Source organism: Sapajus apella, unplaced genomic scaffold (assembly GCF_009761245.1).
Source record: "Sapajus apella isolate SASKATOON/1434 unplaced genomic scaffold, GSC_monkey_1.0 scaffold32, whole genome shotgun sequence".
Lineage (NCBI taxonomy): Eukaryota > Metazoa > Chordata > Mammalia > Primates > Cebidae > Sapajus > Sapajus apella.
The window spans coordinates 20,651,261-20,669,401 of NW_022436972.1; the positions used below are offsets into that span (position 1 = coordinate 20,651,261).

At 45.4% G+C, this 18,141-nt stretch overlaps 1 long non-coding RNA gene across 1 annotated transcript; it reads right to left on the reverse strand.

Moving 5' to 3' along the window:
* Positions 1–996: 996 nt before the first annotated feature.
* Positions 997–12,284, reverse strand: LOC116562459. The gene is made up of 3 exons (XR_004273953.1): positions 12,272–12,284; positions 8,816–8,821; positions 997–1,678 (listed from the first exon to the last, which is right to left on the reverse strand). It is a non-coding gene; the product is annotated as an uncharacterized LOC116562459 (long non-coding RNA).
* Between the last annotated feature and the right edge of the window lie 5,857 nt (positions 12,285–18,141).

Below are 18,141 nucleotides of genomic sequence, written 5' to 3' on the forward strand. Positions count from 1 at the left end.
GAGGGCGTTTCCAGATGAGATGAGCATTTCTGGCAGTGGACTCAGTGAAGTAGATGGCAAGTGTGAGTGGACATCATCTAATCCATTGAGGGCCTGAATAGAACAAAAAAACAGGAAGGAGAAGTTCACTCCTATTGCCGCCTGCTTACCTGCTTGAGCTGGGACATTGATCTTCTCCTGCCCTTGGAATGGGATTTATACCATTGGTTCCCCCGTTCCCAGGCCTTTAAGCTTGGACTGAATTACACCACCAGTTTTTCTGGGTCTCTAGCTTGTAGATGCCAGATCATGAGACTTCCTAGCACCCATAGATATGAGCCAATTTCTCACCTGAATGCCACATCCCCTTTTTCCATCTTGGTGAAACAGCTCTCTAACAGTTTACTGAGAAGCTACTTTTTTTTTTTTTTTAGCTAGGTGTGGTGGCACACACCTGTAGTCCCAGCTACTAGGAAGGCTGAGGCAGGAGAATCACTTGAACCCGGGAGGCGGAGGTTGCAGTGAGCTGTGATCACGCCACTGCCCTCCAGCCTGGACAACAGAGTAAGACTCCATCCCCCCACCCGCCAAAAGAAATACATTTTTATATTAATTTATTTCATTTAACATGGGTCAGAATCTCCATAGAGCTTCCTTAGGTGCCTCCATAGAATAGTGAGTCTGGACCTGGGCAGACTGGGAGACTTGAGTCTTAAGTTACCAGACCTGGAGAAGATAACCTGCTCCTTACATTAAAAGGACTGTGTTCTTACTGACTGTCTTTTTGTCTTTGTTTTTTAGATGGAGTCTCATTCTGTTGCACAGGCTGTAGTGCAGTGGCATAATCTAAGCTCACTGCAACCTCTGCCTCCTGGGTTCAAGCAATTCTCCCACCTCAGCCTCCTGAGTACCTGGGATTACAGGTGCTCACAACCACATCTGGCTAATTTTTGCATTTTTAGTAAAGATGGGCCTTCACCATGTTGGCCAGGCTGGTCTTGAACTCCTGACCTCAAGTGATCTGCCCACCTTAGCCTCCCAAATTGCTGGGATTACAGGCGTGAGCCACCACGCTGAGCCTGTCTTTTTGTCTTCATAATATGTCTGCATTCCTATTTCTTGGTGCATTCTGCACTGTCACCATTGGCACCGGTGCATCCTGCCCTGTTCATGCACCACGTGTATTGTAAAAGCAAGGCAGCAAGGCACAGAAGGAGGGTGTGTGTTATTATATAACATGATGCATTGTTGGGCACAAAGCCCAAACCCTGCCACCCAACCCAGGTGGGAGTTATTACACAGTGACATTTCCCTGCAGTGTCTTGTAACATTAGACTTTCCTTTTCTTTCTTAGAATTCTTTAAAACACACTTCCCTTGTATATAAATAACTTCTTAAAATATTGGAAAGTAGCTATCCTGCCAGGTTATAGCAGGAGGTTAGCATAAGAGGAAAGCTTCAATTTCACCCCCCCCCCCCATTATTTTGTTCTTCATTTATTTAATAGCAACCTAGACTTTAATCTGAATATAGTACAAGGTTCAGGGGACACTGCAGGAGTCTGAAATCAATAGTGATGTCATTAAATTGCCTCTTTAAATCTGCTCACCCTGGCTGCTGACGCCCCTTCCTCTCCCTGCGCAAACTACAGATTCTTAACAATCAACTCTTACTTAGCGTGTGTGCTCTCTTTCTCTCTCTAATCTAACCTAAACTGTAAGAGAAAACTCTTGCTTTGCATTTTCTGACTCTCCAAAGTATCTGTGGTAAAGGATTGGTTTTCTTTCTTTTTTTTTTTTTGAGACAGAGTCTTGTTCTGTCACCCAGGCTAGAGTACAGTGGGGCCATCTCAGCTCACTGCAACCTCAGCCTCCTAAGTTCAAGCAATTCTCCTATTTCAACTTCCTGAATAGCTGGGATTATAGGCACCCGCCACCACAACCCGCTAATTTTTGTATTTTTAGTAGAGGTGGTGTTTCACCATGTTGGCCGGGCTGGTCTCAAACTCCCAACCTCAGGTGATCCACCTGCCTCCACCTCCCAAAATGCTGGGATTACAGGCATGAGCCACTGTGCTCATCCTCTATTTTTTTTTTAGTAGAGATGGTATTTCACCTGACCTCAGGTGATCTGCCCGCCTTGGCCTCCCAAAGTGTTGGGATTACAGGCATGAGCCACCATACCTGGCCTGACCTGACTTGCAAAACTTCCACAGTATGCCCCAAATCTACTTTAGAAAAATCATCAGAAAACTCAGTTTTCCTTCTCTCATTCTCTTTTTTTTTTTCTTTTGAGATGCAGTCTCCCTGTGTGGCCCAGTCTGGAGTGCAGTGGTGCGATCTCGGTTCACTGCAATCTCCACCTCCTGGGTTCAAGCGATTCTCCTGCCTCAGCCTCCCGAGCAGCTGGTACCACAGGCACATACCACCATGCCTGGTTAATTGTTCTGTATTTTTAATGCAGACGGGGGTTCCTCCATGTTGACCAGGCTGGTCTGGAACTCCTGACCTCAGGTTACCAGCCCACTTTGGCCTCCCAAAGTGCTGGAATTACAGGCATGAGCCACTGCACCTGGCCAGAAGATCCAGTTTTCAAAAACAAATAAATAAATAATAAAAATCAACATTATTGTGTTATAATTTATATACAATAAACTGCATCCATTTACATTGTATACTTTGATGAGTTTTGATGGCTCTGTATGCCCATGAAATCACCACCACAATCAAGCTACAGAGCATTTCCATCGTTCCCAAAAAGTTCCTACTGCCCCTAGTTCTAAGCAGCTACTTAGAACCATTTAGAAAGTTTTTGTCGGCCAGGTGTGGTGGCTCAGCCTGTAATCCTAGCACTTTGGGAGGCTGAGGCAGGGATGGATCACTTGAGGTCAGGAGTTTGAGACCAGCCTGGCCAACATGGTGAAACCCCGTCTCTACTAAAAATACAAAAATTAGCCAGGCATGGTGGTGTGCACCTGTAATCCCAGCTACCCCGGAGGCTGATGCAGGAGAATCGCTTGAGCCTGGGAGGCAGATGTTGCAGTGGGCCAAGATCGTGCCATTGCACTCCAGCCTGGGCAAGAAGAGCAAAACTCCATCTCAAAAAAAAAAAATGCTTTTGTCACTACAGATTAGTTTTTCATTTTCTTTTCATTCATTTTAATGATTTTGAGATTCATGTTGTTGGATATTTCAGTAATTTTTCTCTGTGTTGCAGTGTAATATTCCAGTTGAATCCTGTTGATGTTTCTTAGTTTTTGTGAATAAAGCTGCTATGAACACTTATGCATAAGCCTTTGCATGGAAATATATTTCATTTCTCTTGGGTAAATACCTAGGCGTAGAATGGTGGGGCTGAATCATAGATATATGTTTAACTCCAAATCCATTTTTCCAACTCTGTTTCCCACTGTTCTTCGTACCCACCTTTGAGCCAAACTGAACTATTTACTTTTTCTCAGCTATGTCCTAATATCTCCTGCCTCCTGCCCTTCATGGTATTCCTTTGGCTTAGAACATCCCTTTTCAGATCATTCCAGCTGCATTAGCTTGGTTCAAGTACATCGCCACAAAGGCCTCTTTCTTCCCCTCAGTTAATCATGACCAAGTTAAGCTACACCACTCTTTTTTTTTTTTTTTTTTTTTTTCTGAGACGGAGTTTCGCTTTTGTTACCCAGGCTGGAGTGCAATGGCGCGATCTCGGCTCACCGCAACCTCCGCCTCCTGGGTTCAGGCAATTCTCCTGCCTCAGCCTCCTGAGTAGCTGGGATTACAGGCACGCACCACCATGCCCAGTTGATTTTTTGTATTTTTAGTAGAGACGGGGTTTCACCATGTTGACCAGGATGGTCTCGATTTCTTGACCTCGTGATCCACCCGCCTCGGCCTCCCAAAGTGCTGGGATTACAGGCGTGAGCCACCGCGCCCTGCCTACACCATTCTTTTGAAGATAATCTCTTTTAATTTTGGTTGAGTTCTTGTCTCTTCTTCTAGGTCCTAAGTATCTTTGATCATAGGATCTGTATCCAATTCAGTTTGGTGACTCCCACATGGCCTACCTTGTTTGGATCTTTGCATAAGGCACTCAGTAAATTTTTTTTTTTTGAGACAGTCTCACTCTGTCGCCCGGGATGGGGTATAGTGACACGATCTCGGCTCACTGCAACCTTTGCCTCCCGGGTTCAAGCGATTCTTCTGCTTCAGCCTCCCAAGTAGCTGGGATTACAGGTGTGCACCACCACACCTGGCTAATTTTTGTATTTTTAGTAGAGATGGAGTTTCGCCATGTTGGCCAGGCTGGTCTTGATCTCCTGACCTCAGGTGATCCACCCACCTCAGCCTCCCAAAGTGCCCGGCCTCCGATATATTCTAGATTAATAAGAGATTTAAAATATCAACCAAGCACAATGTATAGACCTCATTTGTGTTACCGGAAAGGGGTCCCAATCCAGACCCCAAGAGAGGGTTCGTGCATCTTGCAGAAGAAGGAATGCAGGGCAGTCTGTAAAGTGAATGCAAGTTTATTAGGAAAGGAATAAGGAATGGCTACTCCATAGAGCAGTCCCAAGGGCTGCTGGTTGCCCAATTTTATGGTTATTTCTTGATGATTTGCTAAACAAGGGGCGGACTATTCATGCCCCCCCTTTGTAGACCATACAAGGTAACTTCCTGATGTTACATGGCATCTGTAAACTGCCATGGCACTGGTGGGAGGGTAGTAGTGAGGATGACTGGAGGTCACTCTCGTTGCCATCTTAGTCTTAGTGGGTTTTGGCTTCTTTACTGCAAGCTGTTTTATCAGCAAGGCCTTTATGATCTGTATCTTGTGTTGACCTCCTATCTCATCCTGCAACTAAGAATGTCTTAACCTCCTGGGAATGCAGCCCAGCAGGTTTTAGCCTCATTTTACCCAGTCTCTATTCAAGATGGAGTTGCTCTGGTTCAAATACCTCTAACATGTGGATCCTGATTGAAACAAACTGTAAAAAAAGAAATGTAAGACATTGATGATATTACAGTTATCTTTTCTAATCTTTTTTACCTTTAGTTTCTTTTTTTTTTCCTTTTATTTTAGGTTCAGAGGTACATGTGCAGGTTTGTTATATAAGTAAACTTGTGTCACAGGGCTTTGTTGTATAGATTACTTTGTCACTCAGGTTTTAGGCCTAGTGCTCAACAGTTATTTTTTCTGCTCTAAAGTCTTAATTTTTTCGAAAACATTATCTCTTGAGATTTGTTTGAAAGCAATACAGCAAGGGAGACAGTGAGTAGGGAGATGGAGGAAACCAAACTGGCCCTGGTTGATAACACTGAAGGGGGAGGACAGGCGCCCAGGTTCCTTACATTCTTGAAATTTTCCATAATGAGAAAAGTTAAAATTAAAAAAATAAAACAGACTGCCCCTCAACCAAGTCTTCCAGACTCCAAAGGGCCTTTTTAAAAAATGTTAGCCCTCGCAGTGGGTTAATATAGTAACAAATGATTAATCATTAACATTTTAGTCTGTGATGGTTTCCAACAGTGTCAGTGAAATGCCTGCCTCCAGCAGCCCCGCCTTTCACCCTTCAGCTCACCTCTCCAGCTTCTCTTTCCCTGAGCCCTACAGCGCCAACATCCCCTCCACTTCCCGGCACCCATCCCCTTGCTACTGCTGCCATTTTGCTTGCTGGAATGCCCCCTCTGCCATCCTCCACTTGGCAGAACCCGCTTATGCTTACCAATCCAGATAAATGCTGCTTCCTCCGTGAGAGTGTCCTCCTCCTCCCCCTTCCCTCCATCTTCTTCCATCTCCTCCTCCCCCCTTTCTCCTCCTCCTCCATCAGAATTCATCACTCCCCACAAAGAGCTCTGATTCTACTGTTCTTTCTATATATATATATATATATATTTTTTTTTTTTTTTTTTTTTTTTGAGACAAAGTCTCACTCTGTTGCCCAGGCTAGTGGGCAGTGTCTTGATCTCAACCTCTGCCTCCCAGGTCCAATCTCCTGCCTCAGCTTCCCAAGTAGCTGGGACTACAGACACATGCCACCATGCCTGGCTAGTTTTTTGTATTTGTAATAGAGACAGCGTTTCACCATGTTGGCTAGGCTGAACTCCTGACCTCAAGTGATCCTCCTGCCTTGGCCTCCCAAAGTGCTGAGATTGCAGGCATGAGTCATCACGCCAAGCCTTTATGTTATATTTTCATATAATATTCTGAGGTTTTCATATAATATTCCAACTTAAATTAAGATGGTAGATTTTTGGCAGATTAACTATTTGGGCTAATCTTTTTTAGCTACTCTAACCTCAGTCAAGGCTGAACAACCTTCATTTAAAGGCACTTTGGCCTTTGGCTGGAGGTCAGCAGGCCACACTCAGGCTGGATGGGCTGCAGGGCTGCAAACTTCAAACAGCTACAGGTGCCGACAGGCCGAGCAGCCGCGGAGAGACTGGCACAAAGGACTGCATATGCCCTGGCCCAGAGTGGTGCCCATCTCCCGGTGCCGGGCACGTGGACCCTAGATTAGGGCTCCTTTAAATGTTCATTCTCGCACCTCACTTTGGATTCATTATTTTATGTTCATTTTCTTAAACAGGGCCTCTCCAATGGTATCATCTTAGGCCGTAGAAAACCTGGCTCCCTGGCTGTGCTTGTAATCCCAGCACTTTGGGAGGCCAAGGTGGGTGGATCACTTGAGCCCAGGAGTTTCAGACCAGCCTGGGCAACATGGTGAAATCCCATTTCTACCAAAAATACAAAACAAACAAACAAACGAAAACAAACAAACAAAAAAACAACTTGACATGGTGGCCATTGACTGTTAGTCCCAACTACTAGGGAGGCTGGGGTGAGAGAATCTCTTGAACCCGGGAGGTGGAGGTTGCAGTGAGCCGAGATCACACCACTGCACCCCAGCATAGGTGATAAAGCAAGACCCTGTCTCAAAAACAAAAAAACATACAAAAAAACTAGCAAGAATGTTGACATCAAGCAAAACAATTCATCTGAAAATAAGAAACTCTTGAGTATGGCCAGGTGGGGTGGCTCGTGCCTATAATCCCAGCACTTTGGGAGGCCAAGGTGGCAGATCACTTGAGATCAGAAGTTCGAGACCAGCCTGGCCAACGTGGTGAAACCCTCATCTCAACTAAAAATATTTTTAAAAATTAAAAAATTAGCGGGGCATGGTGGTGCCCGCCTGTAATCCCAGCTACTCCCGGCTACTGGGGAGACTCAGGCAGGAGAATCGCTTGAACCAAGGAGGTGGAGGTTGTAGTGAGCCGAGATCATGCCGCTGCACTGCAGCCTGGGAGAGAGAGTGAGACTCTGTCTCAAAAATAAAAAAGAAATGGTGGGGAAAGGCCTAAAATCCGCAAATCCACACTTCTGTAGGAGATTGTTGTTGTTGCTGTTGTTTTTGAGATGAGTCTCTGTCACCCAGGCTGGAGTGCAGTGGCATGATCTCGGCTCACTACAACCTCTGCCTCCCAGGTTCAAAGGATCTTCCCGCCTCAGCCTCCTAAAGTGCTGGGTAGCTGGTACTATGCCCAGCTAGTTTTTTATGTGTGTTTTCAGCAGAGACAGGTTTTGGGTATGTTGGCCAAGCTAGTCTCGAACGTCTGATCTCAAGTCATCATGTTGCACAGGCTGGTCTCAAACTTTTTTTTTTTTTTTAAAGATGGGGTTTCACCATGTTGGCCAGGCTGGTCTTGAACTCCTGACCTCGGGTGATCCACCCACCTCGGCCTCCAAAAGTGCTAGGATTACAGGCGTGAGCCACCACGCCCGGCCTTGGTCTCAAACTCTTGAGCTCAAGGATCCGCCCGCCTCAGCCTCCCAAAGTGCTGGGATTACAGGCGTGAGCCACCGCGCCCCGCCTGCAGGCAAAGTTTTTCAGCCTCCCCCAACGTTCTCAACAGGGTAAAAGGCCCCTGGGGACCATCCCATTGCTGCTAGCCGCTAGGAGTCACTCTTTTCAAGACGTTGGGCTGGAAAGATAACCGTGATTACGGTGATAGTTCAAAGGTGTTTATCTGGGTGCTTTTTGGTGCAGTGTCAAATCTCCTGGTAAACATGCAATGAGCACACACAGACTTTTGCGTGGGGGGGGAGGACTTGTGGCTTGGCCCCTCTGCGGATCGCCCTAGAGAAAATTCAAACATCGCTGTTTAGAGCCGCGCCCGCAGAGCTAGAAGAGATTTCTGTGTGAGGACCTGGCGGCACTGGGCAGTGCTGCGGCCAGAGACCCCCGGCCTTTGCCTCCTGCAGGCGCGGCCACCGTTCCCGCCCAGGACTCGCCCATGCACCCCCTCTGCGGGGCTGCGGAGAGCACAGGGGGCCGGGGTTTGGCAACAGGAACCCAAAGACAGCGAGCGCTCCCCAGGCGCTGAGGTCGCTCCGCGGGGCCTGGCCTCGCCCGAGGACCGCTGCTCGCTCCGTGCCCATACGGTTCGGCAGACGCCGCCTTCTTTCTAGCTTCTCCTCCACCGCCATACAGAGCAGAATGTACCCAAACATGCCCAAATTAAAAAAAAAGTAAGTCATCGGCGTTTCCCATTTCCTCTCGTCCTCAACCCTGTCTTCCGGGGACCGTGACAGGAGGCGGCACTTCCTGATGACAGTGTGGGCCACTGCAGTCGCAGCTATTTTATAAACCAAACGGCTGCTCGCTTTGGCCTGGGAACATAAATAAATGACCCCCCCCCCCAAAAAAAAAAAAAAAAAAAAAAAAACGCTTTGTGGTTTGCTGCCCCCGAGAGGCCCTACCTCTGGCCTCTGCCCGCGCGCTCACAGCTGGGAGGTGCTGCCGGGAGGGGGCGCCCGCGGCTCTGAGACGCACTAAAGTGCCAACTTGTCTCTATTGGGAGCGGTTCAGGAAAAGGAGAAAAGGGCAACAGGAAGCAACCATACAGAGCATCTTTGGGGGAACAGTCACGTTTTTTTCAGAGCTAGGAGAATGAGGCAGACATTTATACAGGTGTAGTCTAGCACGAGCCCCACACGTTGCTTAGCGACGCAAGCCAAAGTGCTAATAAAAACCATTAGGATGAACACTTTGAACAAAAGGCAGGTGCTACAAAGTCAATGGATGCCGCCGCATCTCATTATTGAAATGCTTGCTAGCAAAGTGGAAGGAGAGGGAGTCTTGCTTCCAAATTGGCCTTTGCAGAAAGATAACGAACATCCCCGCTGCGGATGGAAGTGGGGCTGTTGGTACATTAAGTCTGATGCTGTTACTATTGTGTAGGCATTCTAACATGGCCTAAGTGATTAGCATGTGTTTATGAACTTATTCTTTCAGCAGTTAAATACGTAATGTACAAAACACTTGCATCGTCACAGAATTGTCTTTATATTTTAAGATCTTCATACATGTATCTGTGGCCACTCTTTTGTATCTTCTTGTGACTACTTTGCCCTATGACTGCCCTCTCCTACCCAAAAGACAGACAAAAGGCAGGGAAGAGGATGAAATAGTGGATGCTAGGTGGGGAGGGTAAACAACTGATAGGTCCTACCTGAAATCTTGCCCTAGGGCCTTCTGAAACCAGCAAACATGAAAATAGGAGTTAGTCAAGCATTGATATTATAGCTCTCAAGCGAACTTTAACCAATTTTGCAGCCACTTCTCTAATGCTTCCCAAAATTAGACTGGGTGATGAAATTGTAATGATTCTATTAAAAGGTGTACAATGAATCAATAACCATAACCCATTAGTTGCACCCTGCTAAGGTATACAGAAAATAAATGCGGTAAAGAATGAAAAATATCCGGATCAGGGGCAGTGGCTCACTCCTATCCCAGCACTTTGAGAGGCCAAGCTGGGAGGATCGCTTGAGCCCAGAAGTTCGGACCAGCCTGTGCAACAAAGTGAGATCCCCATCTTTGTAAAAAAAATTCATACAATAAATAAATTAAAAAGAAAAATATCTGCAACCGGCTAAGAAAAGTATGTAGGTACAGCTTTTCTTTTCGGAAACCAGCTGCTGCATCTACCGGTACGTACAGAAAAGGGCCTTCAATAAATTAACTCTCATATAGCTAACCCATTTAAAATAAAAAGGCCCTGTAATGTTTGGGTGGTGTAGTTCATCAGAAGGTCACCAGAGGGCGCCCAAGTTTGCTTCCCACAGAACCCCGGGGCTATTTGCAGTTCAAACGACTGTGGCACTCAGCCCAGCATGGTTTCAACACCTGGAGGTCCCGTTGCTGGAAAGCATTGTGGAAACACAGGACTGATAACTTCCGTCCCACGGATGTGAACTGGAAGATGGCTAGGCTAATGCTTACTTTCAGATTCGAAGTCTTGACCTTGTTTTCAGTTGTGTTTGGGGCTTAGTAGGAAGTTCCCTCTCCCCGCTCTCAGCTTGTTTCCCTCCTTCAGTATTTTTATAATGATTGTGCACAATGACAATCCCTGGAATAGTGTAATTACAGCCCAGTGCATAGAGCGGTATGGATGAGGGGGATGTGTACATACATCCACAGAGAACAATTAGTGAAATCAGCCCTACCTAATCAACAGAACTTCATCGTATGTTCTAAAGGTTAAAAATTCTCAATACTGGGGCTCCCTTTTTTCTTTCTTTTTTTTGACACGGAGTCTCACTGTTGCCCAGGCTGGAGTGCAGTGGTATGATCTCAGCTCACTGTAACCTTCGCCTCCCAGGTTCAAGCAATTCTCCTGCCCCCAGCCTCCCAAGTAGCTGGGATTAGAGGCATGCACCACCATGCCCGGCTAATTTTGAATTTTTAAGAGAGACGGGGTTTCTCCCTATTGGTCAGGCTGGTCTCGAACTCCCGACCTCAGATGAGTCGCCCTCTGGACCTCCCAAAGTGCTGGGATTACAGGCATGAGCCGCTGCGCCCATCTATTTTTAAATCCACATTTGAATCTCTTTCACCTTGTTTACTGTGAGTCACTGAATCAATTATCTACTGCTGTGTTACAAATAACCCCCAAATATAGCATTTTAAAACAATAATAACTATATATTACCTCAAGTTTCTGTAGGTCAAGAATTCAAAGCCTCTTGGTTAGATGGTACAAGCCTGGGTCTCTTTCATAAGGCTACTGTGCAATGCTGGCTGGGTCTGCAGTCTGCAGTCATCTGAACACCTGACTGGGCTGGAGTATCCACTTCCAGGATGTTCACTCACATGGCTGCTGGAAGGAGGCCTCAATTCCTCACCCCCTGGTTCAGTCTCCCCCATGATATGGTAGCTGCTTCCTCCAGAGTGAGAGCTCCAATAGAAATAAGGTGGAAGCCACAATATGGTTTATGATCTAGTTTTGGAAGTTGCACAACATTTCCTCAATGTCCTAATGGCTGTATGGTCAGCCCTCCTCAATGTGGGAGGGGACTGACTACCCAAAGGCATGAATATCACATGCTGGGGATCATAGGAGACCGTCTTGGAAGCTGGCTGTCATTCACCTTGTTTTCCAAATACATATTTAAGTCTCCTTTCACATGTACAGTTTACCTTACTTATTTATGTTTTGAGATGGAGTCTCACTTTGTCGCCAGGCTGGAGTGCAGTGGCACGATCTCGGCTCACTGCAACCTCCACCTCCCAGGTGCAAGTGATTCTCCTGCCTCGACCTCCCAAGTAGTTGGGATTACAGGTGTCTGCCACCATGCCCAGCTAATTTTTATATTCTTAATAGAGACGGTATTTCACCATGTTGGCCAGGCTAGTCTTGAACTCCTAACCTCAAGTGATCTGCCTGCCTCAGCCTCCCAAAGTGTTGGGATTACAGGCCTGAGCCACCTTGCCTGACCCAATTTACCTTTTTTAATGTAATCATTCCTAAGAATGCATACATGAACCACTGTTTAAATGCATACCAGAAGTTTATTTTCCTATGAGTACAAATTGCTCCCTCTTCTGTACATCAGAAGTAATTTCTCAAGAGGTGTATTTTGGGGATGGGGAGAATGTCCTATCTTTAATAATATATGTATGTTGTTAAACATCTCTCTCGGCCGGGCGCGGTGGCTCAAGCCTGTAATCCCAGCACTTTGGGAGGCCGAGGCGGGTGGATCACGAGGTCAAGAGATCGAGACCATCCTGGTCAACATGGTGAAACCCCGTCTCTACTAAAAATACAAAAAATTAGCTGGGCATGGTGGCACGTGCCTGTAATCCCAGCTACTCAGGAGGCTGAGGCAGGAGAATTGCCTGAACCCAGGAGGCGGAGGTTGCGGTGAGCCGAGATCGCGCCATTGCACTCCAGCCTGGGTAACGAGAGCAAAACCCCAGCTACAAAAAGCAAAACCCCTAAAAAAAAAAAAAAAAAACATCTCTCTCTCTCACAACTGTAAAATTTATGTGTTAAGGAGAAGTTTGCCACCTTCTGGTTGGGAATGTTTTCCTCATTTCTTTCTGCAAATAAACTTGCTAGCAAGTGGCAAGTTATATTAAACAATAAAAATCAATAAAAGTCATCAGGGAGTTACTGGATCGCTTTGTTTTAAAATTAACAATCCCAACCCCTTTTCTTGTATGACCTGACACTAGCCAGCTCTGAAAGGAACTGATTATTCTTTTATTCATTCTTTTGTCAAAAGTAAGAGCTCCAAGGCAGAAAGCTTTCAAGCAACCTGAGAACTGGAAAATGGCTGAGAACTCAAAGTTCTACCCTGCTGAGTGAGCTTGGAGGCCATCAGAAAGTTAAGAGAAGGGTTCTCACACTCAATCAGCAGCCTCCCTCCATTTCTGTCAACAGCAGAGGCAGTGCCCAGGCATCAAGCGATCTTCCCGCCTCAGCCTCCCAAGTAGCTGGGATTCATATGGCTTTTAGAATTACAGAGATTTGAGTTTAAATTCTCCCTTCATTCTCATTGGCTGTGTGAGCCTGGATGTTTTATTTAACTTCTCTAAGGCTCAATTCACCCCTGTGGAATATAGGAATAGCAGTATTTACCTTCCTGGTTAGTCGGGAGGTGATCTATGTAAAGTGCCTATCATAGTTCCTGACCCTACTAGGTGGTCAATATTTAGAGGCCGTTATGGAAGGGGGAGAGGAAGGAATATGGCACCACAGTGATGTGCAAAGGGCGTCTACAGTCAGCTGTTTCTCTCCAGGTGAGATAATGTAAAACACTGACATTCCATAGTATTTTTCTCTTTAGAAAACTGAATAAACTCTCTGGGGAAAATCAGGGAAGTGAGAATGTGTGATGTCCCAAATTTAGGTCCTCCACATGCTGGCATTTCAGGATTCCCAGAATCATGGCTGGCTTCCCACCTGCTCACCCAAAGCAAAGTCTGTTGGTGACAGATCCTGCCCACACAGAGAACTCCTAATCAAACCTTTCATTTCCTCATTTAAAAAATGTGAACAAATAGGCAAGAATCACCAACAGAGCCTTCAGCACGAAAGACCAAGATGAACGAATAGAAAACAGATATAATGTAGGATACAGAGGAGTACAACAAGGCCGCTAGTTAGTGTTCTAGAGAAATCTACAACTGAGCAAACATGAGGCTATAAAAGAACAAAAGAACAAACATGATTTTTATGTTTTATATAACAAATGTGATGCTATAAAAGAGTAAAAGAACAAACATTACTGGCCAAGATAGCAAAACCCCGTTTCTACTAAAAATATAAAAATTAGCTGGCCATGGTGGCACACGCCTGTAATACCAGCTACTCGGGAGGCTGAGGCAGGAAAATCACTTGAACCTGGGAGGCGGAAGTTGCCATGAGCCGAGATCTTGCTACTGCACTCCAGCCTGGGCAACAGAGCAAGACTCCATCTCAAAAACAAAATAAAACAAAAAGACATTGTTTCTAGAAAAAGGAAAAAAAAAAGCTGGGCGCAGTGGCAGGCACCTGTAGTCCAACCTACGTGCAAGGCTGAGGTGGGAGAATTACTTGAGCCTGGGAGGCAGAAGTTGCAGTAAGCTATGATCATGCCACTGCACTCCAATCTGGGTGATAGGGCAAGACCTTGTCTCAGAAAAAAAAAAAAAAAAAGAATGAGAAAGAAAGAAGCAGCAGCTAATTCCCTCATGCAGGAGTTGGTTCTAGAGCAAAACTGTGAAGAAAAAATATAAAAAACAGAAACAGAGAGACTTTGAGCACATTTAAACTCTGAGAGAAGAAAACTTATTTAAAAAGTAAACATCTGGTTTGGGCGTGCTGGCTCACGCCTGTAATCCCAGCACACTGGGAGGCTGAGGTGGGAGGATTGCTTGAGTCCAGAAGTTCGTGACCAGCCCAGGCAACATAGCAAGACCCTCCATCTCCAAAAGTAGAAAAGAAAAACACTTTTTTTTTTTTTTTTGAGACAATGTCTCGCTCTGTCACCCAGGCTGGAGTGCACTGTCACAGTCTTGGCTCGCTGCAACGTTCACCTCCCAGGTATAGGCGGTTCTCGTGCTTCAGCCTCTGGAGTAGCTAGAACTACAGACGTGCACCACCACGCCCTTTTAACTTTTGTATTGTTTGTAGAGACAATGGGGATGGGGTGTAGACTGTGCCCAGCCTAAAATTATTTTTAAAAAGTAAAAGTCTGACCTTGAATAGGTAGAAATAAACCTGTTTGGTGTCAGAAAATTTTCTTTAAGGGTAAAGAAAGTTCACGGCATAGATATCAGAGGTGAAAATTGGCTAAACAGAAGTCGGAGAGGGTTAGTAAGCTCTAGTGTTTATAGAAACTTGGCTCCTCAGGAATTTTCATAGCAGATCTGCAAATGCCTTCGCTCCTAAAGCTTGAGTAGAATCATGATAGACCCCTGGCCTAAACACACCACGACTGAGACTGTCTGATGATGCTGGCCCCTCCCTCAGGGCCTCCTAAAATGGGTGTGGCCATACAGGCACAGGGATCTATCGGCAGAGATGTTCCGTGCTGCACTGTTATAAAGTGAAGAACAGAACAAAACTCAAGTCTGGAAACAGCCTAAATGTGTATTAGGAGAACATTTAAATAATGTTTTGTTCATATCATAAATCCTGTGATGGCTGCTAAAAACGGTAAGGCTGGCAGGGTGTGATGGCTCACTCTTGTAATCCAGCACTTTGGGGGTGGATCGTTTGAGGTCAGAAGTTTGAGACCAGCCTGGCCAACATGGTGAAACCCCATCTCTACTAAAAATACAAAAAAAAAAATATTAGCAGGGCATGGTGGCGCGTGCCGGTAATCCCAGTGAATGGGGAGGCTAAGCTGGGAGGATCACCTGAGCCCAGGAGGTGGAGGCTGCAGTGAGCTGAGATTGTGTCACTGCACTCCAGCCTGGGCCACAGAGTGAGGAGACCCTGTCTCCAAAAAAACCAATACAATAAAATAAATAACAACATCATCATCACCAAGAACCAATATCTATTTGATGATTTCTGTTTACTACTAGTCTCACTCTTCTGACCCCTCTCCCCAGTTTCAAGAACTTTTGTCATCTCCATCGCTAAATCCAGACCTCTAGTCCCACGTCTTCAACTTTAGTGACTGGACTTCAGTTTAAACTCGTACGTCCAGATGGAAACCATCAGTGCTTCCCTGTATCAATCCATTGGAAAAAAATAAAAATTCATTTCATTTGGGATCTTTGTTCTCTATCTCACATATGCATTATTAACTCTGGTCATTTCTTCCTTCAGAACATCTTTGTTCTACCCTTCTTGTCTATTTCTACCTTAGTTCACAACATTGTTATCAGTGTATTCATTTAGCAAGTATTTATTAAGCGTCTCTTGTGTGCCAATCACTGTGCTACCTAAAGGGGACAAACACTAATTCCAAGTTCCACCTCGGTAGGAGGAGCTCACAGTTTAATGGGCCTCCCCACGGGCAGCTCAGTGTCTCCCCTCCATCTTCCGCCCCTGCGCCCCGCTGACCTGCGAGGATAGGCCTGAGGCTCTAGGCAGTTCCAATCGCACAATTCCCAAAAGCCTGTGAGTTTCAGCAGTGCCACTATTTCATAATTCTCACATTTCCCCATAACCTGTTACTCTAGTGCCATTTCCTAAAGAAGAAAATTTAAAATATCCACAAGAAAAATTCTCACGAGTCTCCTTCCTACAGAGCATGTTTGCTAGCAGAGTGACACCACGGAGGAGGCAGGGCTCTTGAAGCATGGAGGATGCTAAGACTGGAGAAAGACCGCGTAGGAGACATGCTGTCACCAGGCCTGCAAGTTCTCTAAGCTCAGTACTTGCATCAAATCAGTCTGAATGGCTGGGCACAGTGGCTCACACCTGCAATCCCAGCACTTTGGGAGGCTGAGGCTGGAGTTTGATCACTTGAGGTCAGGAGTTTGATACCAACCTGGCCAACATGGTGAAACCCCATCTCTACTAAAAATACGAAATCTAGCCAGGCGTGGTAGCAGGTGCCTGTAATCCCAGCTACTCTGGAGGCGGAGACAGGAGAATTGCTTGAACCCAGCAGGCAGAGGTTGCAGGGAGCTGTGATCGAACCAACGCACTCCAGCCTGGGTGACAGAAGGAGATTCCATCCCATCTCAAAAAAAAAAAAAAAAAAAAAAAAGTCAGTCTCAAGATGTGCTGTTCCGGAAGCATAAGCTCAGTTCCTTATTGACAAGCCTTCATTAAGTTATAATGTAATAGAATCAGTAGTCAACAAACGGGCCTATATACTATGTCTTTGCATTATTTGTCCCTAATATTAAGGTCCATGGGGCAGATTTCCTCTATTTTTTGCTTAGGCCAGTCTGAGTTTCCATCGTTTGCAACTCAAGGGACCCACACTAAAAAAAATAAATAACAGGTTTACCCTTACAATATCTATGTACAGTTGGTACTTTGGTTGTACGCTATATTTATAAGGAAGAAGAAACAAGAACTCAGAGACAGAAGCTGTTCCCAAACAGCTGACATTTGAGCCAGTTTTCTTGCTCCAAGGCCTATGCCCTTTTTACTAGAAGTCCTTTCATCTGTATAGGAAGTTCTAAGTAATCTCGATTTTTTTTTCTGAGAATAGGTGTGGTTCACATTGTTTATACATGATAAACAGAAGTAGAGTGATTAGAACTAGTTATGTTTTCATTAAATTATTTCTAGTCTTTCTTTTTAAGATCATTTTAATTTCTTTCAAATCACTGACATTGGGGCCTGAAAAAAACATTAATTTTGTGAGAAGCCCCCCACTTCCCTTTACACAGTTAAAAACCTTACAGTAATCACTAATTACCAGCCCAGCCATCCATCCTTTCCTCTCCCCCGAATCTAGAGGGAGGATCTGTTTCTTCACCCATTATCAAGTCTCCCTAAAGCCAAGTGAGGGGACAGTGTCAGCTGTCAGAAAAACAAAATTAGGCTCCTGCAGATCTGACTGACACAGTTTCTACATTCCTTTTGCCAGATCCCAGAGAAAGATCCTTAGAAAGACAGCCCCCAGGCTGACCCCGCTACTTGCTCTCAACTGTATGTAATGCTAATTTTCACCATCCAAGCTCCAGGTCAGTCAGAGTGATTTCAGCTCACCCGCTGGGATTGTATTCCGCCCAATTTAAATTAATTTGGCAAGCCAGTCTTCATGCGCTGTGGCATCAACCACCCTCTCCAAGCCCAAAAGTAGATCCTGTGTAGGTGTAGCCTCCACTTTGGAAAATAACAGAGTTGTGCACTCATTTCAGCTGAGGAAGGAAGGCAGCAAATAATTGTTTTCAAAATAAGGTTTATTTATTATTTTAAAAAAAGATACGAGGCAAGACCCCGACTCAATAAAAAAAAAAAGAGAATACATTCTCATATCAAGCTTGTTCAAGCTATGACTAACCAACTGTTAACAGGGTAAATGTTTGTGTCCCCTTTAAAATGCATGCTGAAATCCTCATCCCCAAGGTGATGGCATTAGGAGGTGGGGATTTGGGAGGTGATTCATCATAAGGGTGGAGCCCTCATGAATTGGATTACTGCCTTATAAAAAAGACCCTAGACAGCTCTCTTGTCCTCTTTCCACCAAGTAAAGACACGAAGAAAAGGCAGTCTGTAACCCAGAAGGGGACCTTCACCGGAACTGACTTCCGGCCTCTGGAAATGGGAGAAAAATTTCTGTTTATAAACTGCTCAGTCTATGGCATTTTGTAAAAGCAGCTCAAAGGGGCTGAGACAGCAGCTGCTGCAACGAAACAAAAATGTGCCGGATTTCTCATTATCCTACAAAGTGAGGAGCTGCCAGTTCAGAGACCTCTCCTTGTGT